The 13093-nt window shown below is 35.8% G+C and overlaps 1 protein-coding gene and 1 long non-coding RNA gene across 2 annotated transcripts in view; one reads left to right on the forward strand and one right to left on the reverse strand.

Annotated features, from left to right (window-relative positions):
- LOC120490739 (uncharacterized) overlaps window positions 1-13093 on the forward strand; it is a 56969-nt gene that overhangs the window by 40321 nt on the left and 3555 nt on the right. The window lies entirely within an intron of this gene.
- The window catches only part of hcn1 (hyperpolarization activated cyclic nucleotide-gated potassium channel 1), a 112238-nt gene that overhangs the window by 39039 nt on the left and 60106 nt on the right, over window positions 1-13093 (reverse strand). The gene's annotated exons all lie outside the window — the stretch shown is intronic.

Raw genomic sequence — 13093 nt, forward strand, 5'->3', positions numbered from 1 at the left:
TTAAATAATGTCTCTAAATATATAAATATACAAGGATTTTACACAAAGAAATGTTTTTTAATTAAATTAGAAATAGATGATTATTTTTGGGCTGTGCAAAGATTAATTTGCGATTAATCGCATCCAAAATAAAAGTTTACATAATATATTTGTGTGTGCTGTGTATAATTATTTTGTATAAATAAACATACATTCATGTGTATATTTAAGAAAATGTGTTCTTAATAAATATATATATATATATATATATATATATATTATATTATATTATATATATTTATATGTACTATATATATATATATATATATATATATATATATATATATATATATATTTATTTATACAAAAAATATACACAAAACACACACATATATTATATAAACACAAACTTTTATTTTGAATGCGATTAATCACAATTAATCTTTGCACAGCCCTAGATTATATATATTAGGGCTGTCAAATGATTAATCGTGAATGATCACATCCAAAATAAAAGTTTTTGTTTACATGATATATGTGGATGCACTGTGTATAATTATATATATATATATATATATATATATATAAAAAAATACACACACATGCTTGTATATATTTAAGAAATATTTCCATTTATATACTGTATATAGATTTATATATAATTTATATTATATATAAATATAAATATTTTATATATAAATAATAATTTTTTTCTTAAATATACATACATGTGTGTGTATTTATATACATACAAAATAATTATGTAAACAAAAACTTTTATTTTGGATATGATTAATCGTGATTAATCATTTGACAGCCCTAATATATATATTTATTAGTATAATTTTTTATATATATATATTTATATTATTATATTTGTTGAATCAGCATTGGATATTGTTGGGAGAGAGGTCATACCAAATTTAACATTGCTCTGTTTACGTCTGATAAATTTGCTTCTCTGACTTATTTTATGTCCAGAAGCTATTTTCAGTTTGCTCGGTCACTGGTCGCTGTCAGCACTACTCGCAGACATTAGTTGGTGTGTTTGCTGAGAAGACTGACTTAAACAATACACATATTATTTCCCGATGGCCTCAGCTCCTTGTGCTTATGTGAAAACACAGAGGGATGTGACAGTTGTGTTTCGCTGACAGCTTAAACCTCTTCCTGCTCTTTTTGAAGAGGAAAAAAGTGCTGAGGAAGCCGACAAAAGCTTGTTGAACCGCTCTTAAACCTGAGCACCGCTGCCTGCCAACCCACAGGGCTCTCAAACGCAAGCAGGGACGTATCACACACGCTAGTTCTGCTGAGTGTATTTGCCTGCGTGTGTCAGGAGAACTCGAATAAAATACTCCTGATGTGCCTTCTCTGTCTATGGGTGTATTAGCTCCAGTACTGAGTCACCTATTAATGCCATGATGATTGCTTATTTCTTTTGAAGACAAATGGAAAAATTATGGCATAATTTCTCATGATAAGATATATTAGATCATATTAGAGATAGCATTTTGCACTTCATGAATTGTTCAGGAACTGTTGTCAATTTACATCATACTACATTGAAAAAAGTCAGTGGTTGCCAGGGCTTGTTTGTTACTAATGTGTTTTCTGGTATGTTGTCTATGGGGTTGCTATAGTGGTCTGGGTGGTTGCTACAGCATTGCTAGTCCTTTCTGGGTGGTTGCTAGGGCATTGCTATGTCGGGTAGCAAGCATGTCGTTGCTATAATTTTCCAAATGGTTACTTGGTGGTTGATATGGGTGTTCTGGGTGGTGGTTACTACATCATTGCTAGGGTGTTCTGAGTTGTTGCTATAGGGCATTGCTAATGTGTTGCTAGGTGGTTGATAACCTCTATCAACCACCTAGCAACACATTAGCACTGCCCTATATCTGGGTATTTTTGCTAGGGTGTTGCTATGTGGTTCCTAGGATGTTCTGGGTGGTTGATAGGCCAATGCTAGGTGGTTGATAGGGGTTTCTGGGTATTTTTGCTAGGGTGTTGCTATGTGGTTCCAAGGATGTTCTGGGTGGTTGATAGGCCAATGCTAGGTGGTTGATAGGGGTTTCTGGGTATATTTGCTAGGGTGTTGCTATGTGGTTCCAAGGATGTTCTGGGTGGTTGATAGGCCAATGCTAGGTGGTTGATAGGGGTTTCTGGGTATATTTGCTAGGGTGTTGCTATGTGGTTCCTAGGATGTTCTGGGTGGTTGATAGGGGTTTCTGGGTAGTTCTTCTAGGGTGTTGCTATGTGGTTCCTAGAATGTCCTGGGTGGTTGATAGGGGTTTCTGGGTATTTTTGCTAAGGTGTTGCTATGTGGTTGGATGTTCTGAGTGTTTGCTAGGTGGTTGATAGGGTGGTGGTTGCTACAGGATTGCTAGGATGTTGCTGTGTGGTTCCTAGGATGTTCTGAGTGATTGATGGGGCAATTCTAGGTGGTTGATGTGGGTTTTTGCGTGGTTGCTTATTAGCACAAGCTAAAACCGAGTTTTATTCTTGTCCTATCCTTAGAAATGGCATGGTAAAGAATTAGTGATTTAAAAAAGTAAGCATATTAGGCTGTAAAAGGCTTTCAATTCTAAAACATATTACCAGATTTTTGTAAATAGTAAATCATGTTTTCTAACACCTGAAAATAATTAAATGATTACACAAGTCTGGTTTGTAAATGTATGGTTATGTAATGTATGTGTATAAACCCCAAAGGAGCTTCCCGGTGAAGTTTCTGATGACCAGGCGCTCAAGAGAAGGGATCCGTCCCAATCAGACTCACTCCATAAACGCCAACAACCTCTCAACCTCCACACTCAGACACTGTTTTAACTAACACATACCGGTGTATTTGATAGCTGTGGATCCTTAAGTGGTCTGCTGATGATTAGAAGAGCCCACTTGAGAAATGTGTTGATTGGCTGATAATCTTTGTGTATGTTGTAGTGTGTGTGTGTTACAGAAGGTGTCACAGGCAGCGCAACGTAAAGCAGCCTAAATACTACCCATCGGGTGTTTGCGTGCGTCTCAGATCATATTGCTCAGCTAATCCTCATAATAGTCACACGAGACACTCATGTGTGCACATGTGAATAAATCAACATACATCACTAAAATGTGTGTACATGCACATGGTTTTATACACACACAATGTTGGGAAGCTATTTAAAATAATTTCATATTTTAAATCGGTAAACAACAGTCAAGTTATGGTTATCTATAGTGTAGCTTAACGATTTACTAACAAAGTAGCTAACTATTTACAATATGCTTAATTAGACTATAAACCTATCTATATTAAAGGGTTAGTTCACCAAAATTATGTCATTAATGACTCTCCCTCATGTCGTTCCAAGCCCGTAAGACCTCCGTTCATCTTCGGAACACAGTTTATGATATTATATATTTACTCAGAGAGCTTTCTATCCCTCCATTGAAAATGTAGGCCTGTGTACGGTATACTGTCCTTGTCCAGAAAGAAAATAAAGACATCATTAAAGTAGTCCATATGACATCAGTGGATTAGTTAGAATGTTTTGAAGCATAGAAAATACATTTTGGTCTAAAAATAACAAAAACTACGACTTTATTCAGCATTGTATTCTCTTCCGGTTCTGTTGTCATTGTCATTGTTTTGTTTACAGCGTACCTCAGACTGTAAACGAAGCTCAGGCGCACTGTTAACACGTCAGTAGCGTCTTACGTCAGCGTCACTGAACATGGCTCGACAACAGAAATGGAAGACAATACAATGCTGAAAAAAGTTGTAGTTTTTGTTATTTTTGGACCAAAATGTGTTTTTGATGCTTCAAAACATTCTAACTAACCCACTGTCTTTATTTCCTTTCTGGACAAGGACAGTATACACATTTTCAATGAAGGGACAGAAAACTCTCGGACTAAATCTTAAATATCTTAAACTGTGTTATGAAGATGAAAGGTCTTACGGGCTTGGAACGTGAGTCATTAATGACATAATTTTAATTTTTGGATGAACTAACCCTTTAATGAGAAATATCAAATAGAAATAAGCAACAAGAAGCAGTATGTTACTGTGATTTGACCATGGTTTAGTGGTGTAGAAATGTTACACAGGGATATAAACAACTTTTCCTGAATAGCAATATAATTCTGTGTGCACAGTACAGTGTTTTGTCATTTTACACATTCATTTGAAACAAAATAGCCCATTAATGAAAAGCTACACTATTTATTGATGCTACTGTTGCTAAGCTAATAGTGCTGCTATGTTTAGCTAGTGGCTACAGGACTGTTGACACATTTACACATTCTCTTTGCACAAATGTGTCCACGTCTTTGTGTGGAAAATCCATTAATTTGTTCAACAATAGCCGTCAAACTGCCGTCCCAAACATCTGAAGTTCTTTCTCCAGCGTATCAGAGCCGTGGCCCTCCTGTGATACTGAACGAGCGGGCTGCTCCCCTCACCCAGCTGTGACTCTCTCAGACGTGACCAGACATGCAGTAATTGAAATCCAATTCAATTCAGCCATTCCAGCTAATCACACGCTACGTTACTAGGCCGAGGGTGTCAGAAAAGGGTAATAATGCTCATCTGTACCTCCACCTGAGGAGGCGTTTGCATTTGAACATGTATTGTCATTTTCTTAATCTTCCAAATGTTTATTTAAACAAGGAAAGTGTAGACAGTTCATTGTTAGTTTGCCATGTCATATTAATATTTGACGTGACTAAGCATGTGTTTATTAATATATTTCTTTTACAACAAAGAAAGTGAGTTTTATTTTGTATAAGACCACAATCTCTAATTTGTGAAAACTGTGATGCTTGTGTGTCCTTTCAGCGATGAAATGTTTCCTAGGCTCATTGTCAGCTAGCAGCTCTCGCTCTCTCTTTATCTTCTGGTTTCTGCTTCTATCTATCTATCTCCCTCTACCCGTCTTTCTATCTGTTTTTCTTCTTCTCTCACCTTTTCTCCTTTCTTCCCTCAGTGTTTCTCCTGATGGATGTCAGCTGAGCTATCTAAAGTGACATGTGAGATAAAACGAAAGGCCAAGCATTCGTCTCAACAGGCCCATTGAGAATCGAAAGCAATCTTTTGCAGGCTCCCAAACAAATCCCTGTATTATCTATAAATTAATTACTATAACAAGGAGACTTTATTCAATAAAAGCGTCAACTATTGATGTGACACATCTCGGGAGATGCAACGAAACTGATCGAAATCAAAGACTATTGTACATTAAATGAAGTTAAGCTTGATCAACAACATCAGGTGGTCAATTGCACAGAAAATAGTTTTAACTCTTTCTGATTTGACAATCATGCACTTACATTGAAAATGTAAATCTAAAGAGAAAAATATTATGTGTATTTCAGTCAAAGCATTTTTTGCTGGTCGATGTACGAGTAAACTGTTAATTGCAGTAGTTGACACAGATACTGTTTATGAAGCTTAACATAAACCAATAATACTGTATAATACCGACCAAATCAAATTTTCTATAACCCGTGCAGTCAAGGAGTTGATAAACTCTCAAAACAGGTTAAACGTAATCATACACTCTCAGAAAAAAGGTACAAAAGCTGTCACTGGGGCTGTACCTTTTCAAAAGGCAAACTTTTGTCCATTGTAGGTGCTAATATGTCCATTTCATGAGCTAATATGTACATTTTTGGTGTTAATATGTACATTTTAGATGATAATAGTTACATTTTAGGTGCTAATATTTACCTTTTGAGTGTTAATATGTACATTTTAGGTGCTAATATGTACATTTTAGGTGCTAATATGTCCATTTCATGAGATAATATGTACCACTAAGGTACCAAAATGCAGCCTTTGGGTACAAAAGTGTACCTTTTGAAAAAGTACAGCCTCAGTGACAGCTTTTATACCATTTTTTCTGAGAGTGTACTTAAGAAAAAGGAACAATATGTTTCCAAACATCTGCCTTGAGTATGTGCCAAAAAGACAAAGGTGATTTTCCTTTCCAGGCATATTTACTTTTTCATAAACCTGAGAGAATTAGTGATGACCTCCTTCTTATTTGGCTTTTTGCAATGTTATCTACACTCATAATCTCTCCTTGTAATGATAGTCTCATTCAAATTGTCTTGGGAATTACAATCTTTGTTCAGAATGATACTAGCATATTGCTCACAGAATGCAAATAATGAGGCAAAAACGAATGTTGCATCCAAAATGGCATACTATATATAGTAGGTTCTATATTTACATTTGCAATGTTGTCATTATAGCATGTGACATTGCATCACTTCAACAATTCATAAATCCTCTCCTGTGGTCTCGTGGGATTGTAAAGTGTCCATCGAGTGTGCACTTCAAAAGCACAGGGTACATTTCGCCCACTGTTTTGTGACTACTATTAAATTTGAACGTATTGTATCATATAGAAGTAGTCATATTCGGACGCAGTGCATTTTTATTACTGCATTGTATTGTGAGATATGGTATTTTATGCAGTGTCCTCAAGTTGCTTAGTTGTAGCATTTCAAGTTATTGATCACACACAATTTGCATAACTGTGCACAGTGTATAGTACATACTGTACAAATAGCAAGTAGTATGCTATTCCGAACAGAGCTTTTCTTTTATCTCGACTAGAAGCATAAAAAGGCAAGTAGAAAAAAAGCGCCCTCTATCCAAGCCCACCAGCAAATTCACCTCTTTTTTTCCTAATGGACATGGGGCCTTCATTCATTTAGGATAAAAACGTGACTTGGGATACAAGAGGATATTGGATCTTACAGTGTAGTATGCCATGCATTGTTGTGGGTGAGAAGTTTAAGCAGGAAGATAATGAGCCAGGTAGTAGCGCTTCTTATTATAAATAAGCTGGAAATCACCTTTGTTCTACTGGGCTTTTCTCCTCTGATGAGCTACTATGCAATAAAAATTCAAATGAGGCTCAGTCTTTTCCTAAAACACACACACTTACAATAAGGCCACACGCATCCATATTTCTGCTTCTCTCCGCCTTATCGATTTAACTGGCCAGAAGTTTCAAAGCGTTTCCAGAAAACTGGGGTCATTTAGAGAGTACAGTAATGATATTATTCTTAATTCAGCATTACAGAAGATCAGAAGCCATATGCGGAAGATAAAGGGCTTAAGGAAGTTGTGGGCTGCATGGCGTTACTGGATTTAATGCATATTATAGAGTCTTGTTCTCTTGAGATGCGGGTCAGATGAGTTGTGTGCTTGTGCATACAGTATGAGTGTGTATGTGAATATTTTTTTCTGAATCTGTTTCTGTGTGGCTGAAAGCAATAGTGACTGTTCACTTTTTATAGCAGTCTTTATTCTGTTTATTTTCTCCATAGGCTCCAAGATATATCACAATACAAGAGCATTGACATGAAAAATTAATTTGCAAATATTAACTACTCGCTGAAGTGTTGCAAAGGAAATACTTGAATCTGAAACTATAGGGTTTTATGTGCACTGAACACTTCTTTCTGAGGGTTAGCAACAAGTGGTTGTTGTTGTTGTTCAGAGTCACTGAATCATTTGCTCAACAGATTCACTTCAATACACCGATTCATTCAGGACCAAAATAAGTGACTGTCTTAAAGGGATACTCAAGTAGACTCATTTTACCACTCCCCTAGAGTTAAACGGTTGAGTTTTACCGTTTTTGAATCCATTCAGCCGATTTTCTGATTTTTAAAAGAATATCAGTAATCAGCCAGTTTCTGGTCTCATTGACTTCCATAGTATATTTTTTTCCTACTATGGAAGTCAATGAGACCAGAAACTGTCTGGTTAAAATATCAGAAAACCGGCTGAATGGATTCGAAAATAGTAAAACCCAACTGTTTAACTTTGGGGGCGGGGGTGGGGTGGGATGGGTTTTAAAATGAGCCTATTTCCAAAAAAAGTGGAGTATCCCTTTAAGGTTTGACCACATTTATCATTGTTGAGTGAATCCTTGTGGCCAAAATCCAGTAATTTCAACTGGAATCCACACGATACGACCAGAAAATTCGAATGAGGGCGAAAGATTTCTCCATTCTGATTTTGCAACTGGTTCAAACTGGTTACATTGATTTGTTGCTTTGACCAAAAGAGAAAGCTGCTTGATTCGAAAGTGAGTTCTTTGTAAGTGACTTCTTTGTGAGCTGTGCTTAGTCTGTCTTGAAAGGATTATACATTATTTCTAAAAAATCAATGTCTCTATGGGAAAAGTAAATGGGATACTTACTTCCCAAAATGGACTGGTGCACTAGTCTATTGGGGCTTCAAGTCTATTGGGGCTTTTACGGGGTGTTATTAGGTCTGATGATTACAGTGAAGCACCAGTTGTCTGTTACTCAAACATATACCAGCTCTTAGACTGATGGCTCACACCCAACCTGTTACGTCACCTTTCACACCAAAACAAACCATCCAACCCACAGACGCAGAAAGCCCTTTGGGGTGTGTGATTGTGTGTGTGTTGTTTTGCATCAGGTTATTTATAGCAGAGACAATAGTCATGATTTTGTGGAACGGTAACATACAGAATGGCCTTACAGTTAAGAATGGCATTTGAAGTATTGGTTTAAACGAGAAAAATACAGTCATAGCCAATAAAACGGAAGATTAAAAATACAAAACCAGATCTCATTAAAATTCACTTGGAGAGGCCAGTGGGCTTTTAGTGTCACTACTACACCAATCCTTTGCCTTTACATGAGGTGAGTGTTGTCTAAAGGTGTGTAGGAAATGTCTCTCTCTCTCCCACACAAGTCCGGTTACTATCCAGCTATTGAAGCGTGAACCAATCAGGTGGCAGCACACTGTGTCTGCAGGGAGAGATGTAGATCACATTGAGAACATCTAAAAAAAAAATAGTAAACTACCATTTATTTATTATAGGCATCCACAGGGATGATGTGGATTATTTTATTTACCGAAGATCAACTGGTTAATGTTGTAGTGTAATGCATGTAATGCAAAAATCTTGATCAAGTCACATGTACATAGGAACTTTTCCTGCAACACATCATTTGATTAAAAACTCATTTATTATTTATTATGTGGGAAACAATTAGAGTTATTGATGTCTCCTCTCTGCAGTGTGTTTCCGCAGAGCGCTCGTGTTAGAAACGTGATTTATGGGACAGTGTTTCCCGCAAAACCTCTGCTGGTTTGGCTGCTGCCGCCGGTTCATAATCACCCTTTCACATCCTTTGTAAGTACATAGTGAAAGCAAGTAAATAAACTCTAAGCATATTATAATTTGTTTATATAATCATTCATTATACATCTATGGGAGGGAATCTACAGTGTTACTTAGAATAAATTAGCTTTGAATGTCCTCATCATGAGCATCAATTACTTAAATGCAAATTTTGGAAAGCAATTTGTTTTGCTCATTTGAACAAAATAATTATTGTACTATTAGACATCCTCTCAAACAGTAAAGAGATAGTTCATCCAAAAGTAAAAATTCTGTCATCGTTTCTCACTCTCAAATTGTTCCAAATCTGAATCCATTTCTTTGTTTTGCTGAAGAAAAAAAAAAAACAGATATTTGGAAGAAAATTTGTAACCAAGCGATCTGGCCGCATTGACTACTGTAATATTTATTTTTCCTACTATGTTTGGTTAACTACGGAAGCCCTGAACCGCAAGGTGAGAAAAAAAAGAAAGAAAACGTATCTCATTATATCGACTTAATAAGTCGTTATTTCGACATAATATCTTGTTATTACACCATAATATCTTGTTATTACGACATCATATCATGTTATTACGACTTAAGTCGTTATTCCGACATAATATCTAGTTATTTCGACTTAAAGGACAACTCTGGTGCAAAATGAACAACATGTTGGTGGTATTAACTAGCGATTTTTATTTTCATTACTCTATGCCCTATATACTAGCGTTATACGCTAAACAGAGATTTTAGAGATAAAACTCTTTACATTCGATAATCATGAAAACAAATCTCAGAGAACGGTTGACTATGTACCAATGTGTAATTAGACCAAAGGTTCATTTTGTGCCAGAGTTGTCCTTTAATAAGTCATTATTTCACTAACAAGTCGTTATTGCCACATAATATCTCGTTATAACGACATATTAAGTCGAAATAACAAGATATTATGTTGTAATAATGACTTGTCGTAATAACGACTTAAGTCGAAATACGAGATATTATGTTGTAATAACGACTTAAGTCGAAATATTTATTTCCACATAATATCTCGTTATTTTGACATAATAAGTCGTTTTTTCGACATACTGTAAGTCGTTATTTCAACATAAAAAGGGGCACATTCTAATAGGCATTAAGCTACATTTAACGTTCTTATAATGAGTTTCTACGGGAGTAAAATGCTTAACGTCAAATGAAACGTTTTGCGTTCATATTCTGGACTTATCGTTTTTTTGTAGTATACTTTATTATGAGTTTAGAATCATATTGATTAAGAAATACACGCGCAATTATCCGTAAGCTTGATAAATGTTTCAGATATGTTTTAGGCTACTATACACAAACAAATTGCTTTCAATTATGTGTGCGAAATTCAGAATTCAATGAATGCAGTGCAACAAAAACAATAGTTAATTAATATTATTATCATTATTAATAATAATAATTTGCCGACAGTAGTGGTAGGCTAAGGCAGTGCAAGCCAAGTAAGTACATTTGTTTAACTTTTTGTAAAAAAAAAAACAGGAAACTGTATTGTAACTGTAACTGGAATATGTCATTTCTATGCTTAAGGATTTATAAATTCACAATTCCCTGTGATTTGAACTAATTGTACTGATTTCACTTTCACTTAAAATACCTACATCAGTCATTTTTCTGACTTTTTAATGGTCTACACATTCTAACTTTCCTACAGGTAAACTTTCATAGTGTCTTTTTACCACCTATAAAATGTTTTGAAGAAATAACCACAGTTAAAAGTAATCCTGTGTGAACTGGCCGGGTGCTTCACAACTTCTCAGAGGGACCATGCTTGCTGTTTTGAGGTTTTGAGGCTCTTTTTTAGTATTGAAAAGTAGGTTACAAGCTTGCCTAATACATGATTTAACACTTCAGCTAGATAAAAGATTTTCAAACTCATGTAATGTTGTTATATAATGCATGACATTCATTTTTCCTGCAATAAATGACAATAAACATTATAGACATCCATGGTAACGATGGATATATCCTGAAAATTAATCTTTTAAATCTATTTGGTGACACTATAGTGATTCATGGCTTGTTTTATAGTTTAATATTCATAAGCTTGCAATATGATTCGGATCTTGACTTAATACCGACTCATTTGAATAAATAAATGGGAACAGTTAGCTAAATCCCAACTAATGCTGTAAACGTATATGTCAGCTGTTACTATTATTCTACTTTAAAAAATGAACAACTCAAGTGTAAATCTGCTTTGTGTGCACAAATACTACGTTTCACAATGCGACCTGAACATCTTCGGTGGCTTTCGAAACGCCTTCGCGATTCTTGAAAGTTGAAACGGTCGGTGCAGCACGTTGGCTTCTTTCATTTGCCGTGATATTTACTTGGGCATTGTGAGAGTTGGCAACCCTGAAATTATGCAACAAGTCTGGAATGTGACCCATCTTGTACTATCTCTTTCAAATAAGGGAGTTATACAGCGATTTAAAGTTACAGTCACTTAGTTTGGATCCTGCTAAGAGAGGCATGTCGAGATCCCCAGACAGTCCTGCAACGCTAACTTCTCTGATGGCTAAATTAACCCGACAGCCTGGCCGGTAACACAGCCAGTGTCGCCTCCTGTCTACTCAGACTCAATGTCCCAATTAGCACTCCCCCGCCAGGGCATTATATCCCCTTCTTATCTTCGCCCGTCTAAACCCTGAATTACTGAGCAGCAGGGCCACCGCCTCCCTCTGGGACCCCCATCCGTGCACAGGGAAAAGACAGCACTGGGAATCTTTGCTCATTTTTCATCTGCATTGATTTTTTTGGGGAGGAGAAAGTGGTGCAGAGGTACACAGGGAGGTCATTGATTCAAAGTCACACAAAGTCACTCGGGGAAGGAGAGAGAGAGAGAGAGAGAGAGAAGATTATGCACCTAGACCAAGAAGGTACTCAAAATGAATGAGTCTTATGGTACAGAAAAGTAAAACAAAACACTTTCCTTGCCTTTTGATTTTCTGTTTGTTTCTGTTATGAATTTCTGGTTGTGGCATTTATCTGAACAAAGCCCAGGGGAATGAGACAGATGGAAAATAATGATGCAGTCTTGATATAATTTACAGAAATGAGGAGGTGGTGCATCTCTATCAGTTTAGAAACCCCATCGCTGAGGAAATGTCGCATCAAAACACCTGCGAAATTGATGACTCAATAACAAAAGCTCATTTTAAGAGAATGAATCTCAGTCAAATTGACTGTTTTACAATATTATTAGTCGGGGTGGATGTGCATGTTTGATCGTTGAAGCCGCAATGGTCTTGGAGAAGACTTCAAGTTATGTCGGAATTTGCTGAAAACAGCTTTCACTGTCATTATTCTCTAGTTGGAGATAAAAACTGGAATCTTAATTGTAAATATTGATTATAGAATTTGCTTTTTTGGTAAAGAAATTAGCTTTTATTCAGCAAGGATTCAATATATCAAATGTACACTCTAAAAAATGCTGGGTTGTTTTAACCCAACTTTGGGTCAAATATGGACTAACCCAGCCGTTGGGTTAAATTTTTACATTACATTTTTAACCCAACATTTCGGGTTTGTCCATATTTGACCCAAAATTGGGTTAAAACAACCCAGCATTTTTTAGAGTGTAAGAGTAAAGACTTTTTCCAAATACGGACCAAAGATAGTTCGAAGGTGTTTACCCGCTTTGGAAACCTATTTCGAACTTCCGAATCAAACACAACATGAACTACAAATACTGTTCTTTTGAACTTTCTATTCATCAAAGAATCCAGAATTTTTTTTTTAATCACAGTTTATAAGTTTAATAAATACATTGATACTATGAAACTGAAGACTGGAGTAATGGCTCCTGGCTCCAGCACAGGAATACATTATATTTTAAACTTTACTAAAATAGAAAGCATGTGTTTTGAATTTGTAATAATATTTAACAATACTACTGTTTTCACTGTATTTTTTGATCA

This window comes from Pimephales promelas, chromosome 19 (genome assembly GCF_988280905.1).
Source record: "Pimephales promelas chromosome 19, fPimPro1.hap1.1, whole genome shotgun sequence".
Classification (NCBI taxonomy): Eukaryota; Metazoa; Chordata; class Actinopteri; order Cypriniformes; family Leuciscidae; genus Pimephales; species Pimephales promelas.